Source organism: Magallana gigas, chromosome 1 (genome assembly GCF_963853765.1).
Source record: "Magallana gigas chromosome 1, xbMagGiga1.1, whole genome shotgun sequence".
In the NCBI taxonomy this organism is placed as follows: Eukaryota; Metazoa; Mollusca; class Bivalvia; order Ostreida; family Ostreidae; genus Magallana; species Magallana gigas.
In genome coordinates, this window is record NC_088853.1 from 56,719,674 (window position 1) to 56,729,981 (window position 10,308).

The 10,308-nt window shown below is 32.1% G+C and overlaps 1 long non-coding RNA gene across 2 annotated transcripts; it reads left to right on the plus strand.

The window, feature by feature from the left end:
- The first annotated feature begins 475 nt into the window (after positions 1-475).
- On the plus strand, positions 476-9,938 carry LOC136272644 (uncharacterized). Of its 2 annotated transcripts, none has more exons than XR_010710634.1 (3): positions 476-617; positions 5,261-5,709; positions 9,336-9,938. It is a non-coding gene; the product is annotated as an uncharacterized lncRNA (long non-coding RNA). The 2 variants fall into 2 exon arrangements; XR_010710644.1 differs by lacking the exon at positions 476-617 and adding an exon at positions 3,938-3,971.
- The last annotated feature ends 370 nt before the right edge of the window (positions 9,939-10,308 follow it).

Consider the following 10,308-nt stretch of genomic DNA (forward strand, 5'->3'; position numbering starts at 1 on the left):
AATTTCACAAACTAATTTCACAATATTTTTTAATATATGTAGATATATTTATATTCATTTATTTATTTAAAATTTAGCCTATTGTAGTTGTAAACTGTGGCTATCATTCATGTGCGTCGCGGATCTACAGTGAATCAGGGGTCCCCCTTCTACCTCTGGAAATTTCTGCATTTTAATTGAATTTTACTCTTTTACTCCCACTGCACAAAAAAAAATTCTCTTACACCCCTGATTGTGGAAAAATGTGGAGTCCGTGCATGGCTCGATAGTTTGTCAGCCCGAATTTTAGCGAATCTTTTAACAAACATTCGTTTTAACATAATGCTATTAAGTAAAAGATTTACATCTATGTAAATGTCAAGATTTGTATTGTGAATTAATGGCGAGTTGATTATTATATCAATCCCCATGTTTGTTTACATATCGGAAACATCCCTAGTACGAATTAATTTTTTTTCGTCAGAAACGCCGCCACTGTCCAGGGGGAAAGAAAACTGTCAGTTGACCATAGCATCAAAAGTTACTGTGGATTTTGGTTATTTTAAAAGTGAAAATCATGAAGAACTTTCGTGTATTATTTAGGGATGGAGGACGGGTGCAATGTTTACATTCGCAACGTAAGTAGGTCAGACTCGGTCAGATTACAATATTCAGCTGTTACACATACTTGATACTATGATATATGTTAATCAGCTGTTCAAGTTCCTGCATTTTTTACTAGGGAATAACAGTTAATATAATATATTCCACGTTGAACTGTGCAAGACGAACTTCTACACATGCATGATCTACGAGTAATGTAATAGCAAATTGTGGTAAATGTGAAATCAAGAAATACCGGTAAACAGAATGAATTTAAACATTTTCCAATCATGATTTAACTTTATCCATTAACAGGTTAGCATATCTCAACCTCAAGGCTTAATATTTTAGACCTAAATCATATTTGATAGAAGATATCTGTGTATAAAACATGATTTTTTATGCTTTGAACATGTTGAACAGCTGTTGAACATGGGTGAGGCAATTTATACATATACTGGCGTGTGACCAGTTCTCGCCGAGTACCATTTCTCGCCAGTACATTGTGACGTCATTTTATCAACACATAGAATTATAGACGAAAAATGACGTCACAATGTACTGGCGAGAAATAGTACTCGACGAGAACTGGTCGCACGCCAGTACTTGTTTTAAAATACTGTCAGATTTTCCTTCTTGCAAGAATCAATGATTAATTATGTCAGCTGCTCACTAGACTCAGTCGGCTGGTCACTTAAAGGCTGAACATTTTACAAACGCTCCCTTTTTTACCTGTACAAACTTCAAAATAATGCCGCTTGTCAATCAAGTTTGAAGCAATCGCACCCATGAAGTTTGATTGCAGTGATCGTCTGAGCGTGATCTGGCCAGGTCCAGGTCCGTGGATTTCTGTTTACTAGCAATTTACAACGTCATCTTTGATATCTTCCATCACATATTAATTTTTTACATAACTGGTATTATCATTGTTTTAAAAAAAATAATTATTCAGTAATTGAATGAAAAACAAAATTTATATTTGAATCATGTTGAATGTATATTACCTAATAAATTCCACAAAGATGAATGAGCAGCCCAAAACATATAAAGTTTCTTTTTTAAAACAAACTTATGAGCTATTAAAGCTGTATTTACTGGGAACACACTCAACTGGTCACTCGAGTATCCAATGCAGAAAAAATGAAATTCAAATATCATTTGTTTAATTAAAGAAAGTAAACATATTCTAAAGCAACATTGTCTAATGATGTTGCCCATACTTAACACCTCTGACATATATACATTTATATACATATATAGCATTCCTTATTTCAACCTTTTTATATAAAGTCTTGTTTCATTGGTAACAAATAAATTGGCGAACTAATTGTACCTAGCTGAAAGGTTTATATGATACAACTGTAACTAAAGATTTTTATAATGGCAAATGACTTGATCCCTATAAAATGATAAATGAACATTATATAGAGCCTGTTTGGGAGGGTAGCAGCAGAGAGAGAGAGAAGAGAGAGATATTTAAATTATCTTAGTCAATGACCCAATTGTTATTATTAGTCAGCCCGCGGGCTGACTAATTAAGTTAGGATGAAACTTCAATTGCGCTTGCGTAAATTGGTATTCTGGGAAGGAATTATATAGACAGTTCGTGTTAGAGAAATTCGAAGAAGTTATGAAACTGGTCAGTTTCTAGGTCAAATTGCGCATCGGAAGACTGCCAATGGGAATTGTCTGCAGCCACAGTCCAGACTCCGTGTACGGTATATCTTCCCGACCTCTTAGTGAGATTGGAAAGTAAATATATTGGTAGTGGTTTGCGATGAGACCATGAAATTCATAGAGCTATGTTTGCAATGTGACAACTTTAAGCATTAAGTAGGTGCGCAGTCATACATTGCATTTTCACCACTACACGCTTATCTCCTCACCTACATGTACAGCCATATAAAAATAAAGGTGCAAACTAAAAGTGAACCCGCATATTATTATTGTTCTGGAAACTATCTATCTTGTATTTTAATAGATTGTGTATTCTCTTTGGACCTAAAAAATAAAAATTCTGCTGGCTGACTTTCTTAGCTATTTAAAAAGCTAACCTTGTTTCAGGATTAAATTATCCAATTTATACTACTGATAGTCATAAAAGGTCTTTAAATTCTATTTGTTATTATAAAAATTCCATAGTTATAACTAGCATTTGGTATTTTCATTTTTCTGTGTTACTCATTTTTCATCTAACACTGTATTTTGTGCAGATATTGTAAAGGAATCATTAAAATGAATATAAAATGATTACAAAAAAGGTACGTAATTATATAAGACGTTCATGTGATTTAAACAGTATATCATGTCCGATATCAAATCAGATGATCTCAGTTGGATGCTATTTCTAAACAATAAAATGTTTTCTTTGGTGCTGAGTCATGTGGATACAATACCCGCAACGTTTTTTTTTACAAGATTAACAGACGGATAGTATTCACGCATAATATATTCTGAATAGGATTATAACGCACGGTAGAACAGTATATACTCGCATGATACGATTGGATTGATTCATGATAGGAAAAGATAAAATTAATGATGTTCATAATTGCTTCAAATGCTCTTCACAATATACCTTATAATTACTGTACAGAATTTTATTTGAATTTATTGAGTTGTTAATCCTAGCTGCGTCATTTATAGAATATACAAACATAACAAGTTAAAATTTATTAAGGAAAAATATGAGCTTAAATGATCAATATTGGTAACATTGTTATCATTACCAAACACCCCAGCCAATCACCGCAAACATATATCTCATCTCGACATCAAATCAAATAGCAGGTTTATTTAAGTAAACAACCTCCGATCCTCAGCAATATGTTCGATAACTCTTAATTATCCGGATTTCTTTTATTTGTACCATAAATCTGACTTTTTTTACATACAATGTTAATTAGTATTCTACTAGTGGGCTAGTATAACCATTAGTCACACAACTAAATGCTTCATGGCGTAGTGGATCCACGGAGCACTCCCACTAATATACATGTACATGCATGTTTGGTAAAGAGTTAGAGCCACTGATGCACCAGTACTTTTTTTTGAGCTCAACTTTTTTCTTTATTTTATTATATCCATCATACTAGGCAAATTTGCAATAACTTTGTAAAATGCATGGACACCATCTAAAAATTCATTTTATTTCATTTATAAAGGTTGATAGAAAAATATCATTGTTATGATATGAAAAAAATACTTTGAGGCTGACGATCTTAGAACCTTAAAATGAAACTCTTGTTTTAAATAAGTATAAAATCATTTATAAATACCTTCTTTTTGTAAAAAGAATGCATCAAATAACGATCGAATTGTATTACATACAAGTTAATGCTTACTGATCAGTTATACACTGCGTACGATTTAATATATTCAACCTATAGGTAAATATGTTACCTTGTTCCTAAGAACTTTGATTGCTAACGTTAATCTTTCATTTCCATTGCTTAAAATGTGATTTACATGTAATATTTTATTTAATTTTAGTCTAAAGAATTTAGAAATTAGTATGATATAATGCTGTTTGATAACTTATCGTATACGGCGCACTGAACGACTTGTAACTTCAAAGTAAAGTACTTGCATGTAAAATGGTACCAAAGGTTTAACGCGATCGGATAAATGGAAAAACTGTTAGAATTGAACAATATATAAACCTGATAAGATTAACACACGATAGGATAGGATTAACGCACGATAGAAGGTTATATATACAAACGATACAATAGGATTGATAAACTGTACAGGATAGGATAAGACAGGATAGGATTGTAAAAAAATATGTTGCAGGTACTGTGTGAAAGTTATAACACAGCCTAGCATTGCTGATAAAAAACGCAACTTGCCTTAGCATGTATTTTTTTTTCTGCAACGCTAGATACCTTCATAGCCAGAATGAAGCACCAAAGAAAGCAATAAATCGTTTAGATAAAATATACCTACAGTTGAACTTCGATATCTCGAACACTGAAATCTCAAATACAATTATGGATATGTCGAAGTGATTTGTAAATCACAACCACTTATTTTTTTAAGTGTGTTACCCTCGATATCTCGAATACTCGGATATCTCAAAGTTTTTAAACAGTCCCATCTAGTTAGAGATAACGAAGTGTGACTGCATTTACTTGCAATGAAAATTAAGGTAAAAAAGTTTATTGTCTCTTGAGACAGTAACTATATCCTGAGGTGAAGCCATGGGAAATAATTTCTGTCAAGGGGGACAATATTAACTCGCTATTGTCTGAATATAGTCGGTAAATACTGTAGATATCTTGTTATACATTGTACCAAAGAAAACTTTATTTGTCTATGATGCAGATTTTCTTGATGGTAAACAAATTAGAGTCAATCATCAGACTTTGAATTTAACATAGCAACTGCGTTTACAACAGAGGTGTTCTGAGAAATCAAATGCTGCCAGTGAATGGTTTCTATGACTTTTCACAATGGGCAGATAGCAAAGAAACTATTTTACAGTTATTGAGTAGCATATGTTTATTCTTGTGATGCATGACACATGAATATATAAACACTTGATCCAGGGCATACTCACAGTACTGCCTATACATATTGCTTTTTGTTGGAGATCATTCATATAAAGTAATATAATTGTAAGTTTATTATTTAGATACCGAGTATTAAAAAAAACACTTTTCAATTTATTTTTTAGGAACATAAGCAGACCAGTCTATTTGTTTTCTGGGGGATATGACGATAGGACCATATCTATAGCTGTGTGATGGGAGGTGAATTTCATCATGACCTGATGATGGAAGAAGTATAATTGACAGAGTATCATGGAATCCTTGTAACCAACCTTTTCTTGTTGATGTGGATTTTTTAAATTAAGGAAACTGACTAAAAAAATGACATGCTGAAGGATCAAGAAAATGATTCCAATAAAAGAACTAAAAAGCCATTTCACCAGTTAAAAGTGTGGATGATATTCAGTGTGTTCAAAAAGTTGAATATATATATACACAAAAATGCATTGATTAGGATGCAAATTTGATACAGATTTAAGAATCATACAGTGTCAAGATTCATCAATAGTGTGAAACAATTTATCAATAATATGGCAACATGCGACTGATATTGGATTAGACATCAACTTATGAGGTACGTATTTTATATATATATTTTAACGCGTTTAATTTTAGTTAAATTGATCAAGGTAGCTAGCTTGCTTAATTGGTAACGTTATATTAATTTATTAAGATTTAATCCGGCACGTCTTTTAACCCCAAGGAACCCCAAGGAACCCCAAGGAAACCCCAAGGAACCCCAAGGAAACCCCAAGGAACCCCAAGGATACCCCAATGACAGAAATGAATAACTATTGATACCCAAGGGGGTCTCATTAGAGTACGTAGCAAATTCATACAGGTTCATTTTTGGTACACGCAATTATTTGCAAGTTGTATATTTAAGAAGTTTCTACCCCTGATATTAGTCTAAGATTGACAAATGGGCAAAAAAATATGTAATATACTTGATGAAAAATTATGATTTAAAAATTTTGATTACCTAATTCAGTAAATATGAACAAAAGTCACAATCTGCTGTTCACAAGCCTGCAGATACATGTACTTTAAAATGTTTAACCACTTTAACCACTGAGCTACATTGATGCACCAGACAGGCTTGAATGCTGAATCTGAGCCATTACTAAGGTTTCAGATGCTGGATGAGGTTAAGGTTTGTAGAGCAGGTGTAAGTCTTTGGTGCAGGTGCCCTTTGATAGCCATTTCTAAGTTACTACTGGTTCTAACTTCACCAAACTTGCATGGATGGTGTGTCTTATACATGTAATACTGATGCATCTGACAGGCTTGAATGCTGAATCTGAGCCTTAGTTTTGGATGCTGGAGGAGATCAATTTTTAATAGCTGGTTAAAGTTTTTGGATCAGGTGCCCTCTGATGATTTTATCTTAGTTATTACTGCTCCTAACTTCACCAAACTTAAATCATATGGATGATGGGTCTTATGATACTGATGCACCTGACAGCCTTAAATGCTGAATCTGAGCCATATATAGAGGTTTCAGATGCAGGATGAGGTTTAGTTTTTGGAACAGATCACATGTTTTATAGATAATAGCTTGCATAGTTGATTTAACTATTAATATAAATGTATCGCAGAGGAAGCAGCCTTATCTCTATTATCAAGGATGCTGAAAAATATATCTTTGTAATTTATTACTGGTCCTAACTTCACCAAAATTGTATCGATGATGTGTCTTATGATGCTGATTCACCTGACAGGTTTGAATGCTGAATCTGAGCCATAGGTTTTAGATGTGAGATGAAGTTTAGTTTTTGGAACAGGTCACATGTTTTAGTTATAGATACATGTTATAGCTTGCATAGTTGATTTAGCTATAATATAAATGAATCACAGAGGTAACTTCAGAGCCTGATCTCCATTATCAAAGATGCTTAAAAAAGCTCTTACCTCACTCAAACTGCTTGATGGATGTGTTTTCTGTTAAATGATATAGCATGATTCCTATGATATAGTATTGTATGATATGATACACTATTGTTTTATATGATACAATGTTATATTATTTATTATATTGTAAAAAGTAATATGATACAATATGATATTGTATCAAATGTTTGTACATTATGATATGATATTGTATCATGATATCGTTATGTATAGTCTGTATTGTATGATATGATACAATATTTATATAATAGTGTTGTGTTGTGCATGTACTATGTAGTCTGACAGGGTTTGTTACATAGTGCACGAGCCGGAGGCGAGTGCACTATGTATCAAACCCTGACTAGGGTACTATTTAGGCATAGTTACATGCACAACACAACACTATTGTTATTAATTATTATGCCGAGTGTTGTATATACTGACGTGCTTTGCTACAAGTAGCTGTGATGTTTGAGTGTTGTCCTGTCCCAAAAATAATCACCGGAAAAGCTAGCGTTTGTTCTTTCAAATTAATCAATTGATTTCAAATTCATCGATTATTTAATCAACAAGTTATTGTACAATTAAAAAAAATCAACAAAGGATTATGTTCTTTTTAATTAAGAAACGAGAAACGTTTCATCCTACTGAGAAAACTCGAAATGTTTAGCAGACAAAATCTCATTGAATTTTGTTCTTGTACATTCTTTATCAAGCGTCATTCCAAAAAGCGTTTTTGTGATTCTCATGTTGAATTTCTTTCGAAATTGTTTAATCCATTTATTCAAAAGTTTATCAAAACTTATATAACTTATAAAATTATCGTCAATAATGAGATGTTTTTGGAAAGATTAATAATTTCAATTGCTTGATGTCAATCATAAGTTTCTACGTTTTTTTCATCGGATGCTGTAGCATAACAGTAACGCGTTGGGCTTCAAGACGCAATGCTTTTAGTGGCAAGAGTTCGAAACCCGCTATTGTATCGGATATGATACAGTATTTTATAATTTGATATTGTATTATATAAATAGTGCCTGTTTGGGAGGGTAACAGTTGAAATTGACACCCCGAGAAAACCATTGTCAACCGACGCGAAGAAGAGGTTGACAATGGTTTTTGAGGGGTGTCAATTTCAACTGTTATCCTCCCAAACAGGCACTATTTATTTTGTTATACTGAATGTCTTAATATTTAAGAAAATTTTACTGCTTGCATATAGGAATAACGTGAATTCTACAGCGAACCGTACGCGCATAATTTTCGCGCATGTAACAATTTTTAATATTACCCGTTGCTAAGTGCGTTGCTAACGCTGAGGGTAATAGAAAATATTATGAACTGCGTCTTAACCAATCAGATTTCAGTATTTAACATGAAAGTATAACAATATATAATGAATTACTATGTCACATGATATGATATCATATGATATCATACAATATTGTATCAAATTATACATAAAGCTAGTATTCTGTATCAAATATGATACAATTACATACATGTACAATATAATACCATTCTATATTCTTTCTTCTATATTGTTCTTAATTTGATTCTAGAACTGATATTTTGTATACTGGTAAAAACTTGTATCGGAAAATTTTTTAAGTCAGTTAATATTTCAAAATAAACCTTGTATCTAGTGGTATTTTCAAATATATACCGTTGGTTCCTTATTAGTGCAAACCCCTCTTATTTTATGCGAGTACTTACATGTAATTCCATGATCTTGCAGTTGTGTATTTAATAGCTAGTGCAAAATAACTTCTATCCTAATTTCTTATAGTTCAAAACTCTCAGAAAATAATAGTGAGGTTTTAAAATTCCGCTTTGGGTGCTTCTCATGTCATTTTATGCGAATATCAATTCCTTGTGTTTAATTACATGTAGGAATCTACAGTAAATTGATTAAAAAGATAACATCTGTCAGGTTTCCTACTTTGTGTTAGTTTCCGAATCCCTGAATTTATAATCTCACCATCGACAATTCTGCTGTTTGGGATACAACTACATGTATGTATACATACATCGATCTTACATGTATTTAAATATAATTACATGTAAGAAAATGTGTCAATTATACTCAATGTTTAGCCAATCTCAAAATTACACTGAAAACCTGAGTTCAGTTGCATGTACAAATGTTAAATACTCTTCTTCTTTTTTTACCCCTACAAGGCCTTTTATTTGTACATTGACTAAAACTAGAATTTTATTTTTTGACAGTTACATGTATTTGTTACTAGTTATTGTTTTAAAGTTGATGTAAAAATACTATGTTTAAATGTTTGTAATATTTCTTTTGAGGAAATCTCAAGAAAAGAGTTGGACATAATACCAAAGATATGAATGGAATACAAATGGAAAAGAATCACCATGGCCCATACTAGATGCAACTTGAAGTTGAACACTTTCGTGCAATTTATAAAAACTGCATGCTTGATAAATTGGAATGATAAGTTTTCAGTCCATACATATAACTTAATTTAATTTTGGGAAATTTTATCGAAGCTGAATTTAAAATTGCATGTGAATGTTTATTTTTGTATGTAGTCAGTACATATTATATTGTGGAATCATCGTGGTTGTGGGGGACCAATGTTCATGGCTTTCGTGAGTAACCCTTGCACACAAATTCACATCCCCTTGAATGTATACACAAGCAAATATTTAGTATTTATTGATAAATAGAACTTGCTACTGAAGAAATTACCTCCCCATGAACTAGGAACAGTTTGGTAACCAACGGACATTGACCCCCACAAATAAAAATGATTCCACAGTACTACATGTACATAAAAATTATCATAATTAATTTAGCTTCTAAAAATGAACATGTCTGAAATATATTTATTTGAAATCATTTAAATTTTGTTTAAGAATGAATTTGTTACAGAGAATAAAAGCATGTAATCTAATAACAAGGTTCATTTTCATTGTATATTGGGCCACTTTTTTATTAGTTGTTTTTCAAGAACGACTGACCAAAATTTAAAAAATACTACAATATGTATAAATTTGTATCAAAATGTGTCTTTAATGTTTATGTTTTTTGATCTACATACCAATTAAAAAAAAAAGGTCTTGAAAAACAACTACCGGTAATAAAAAATAGCCTTAAGGGGTTGGATTGTGGGAGAACATTTAAGAGGGTTCGATGGTCATGGCCATTTTTGGACTCTATTAATCTTCTTTAGAAGGAGCTCTATAGTATCGATCAGACCCAACGTAACACCGGGTTAACTTTTGGGGTTTACTCTGGGTTTTCTTTTTGAAAATT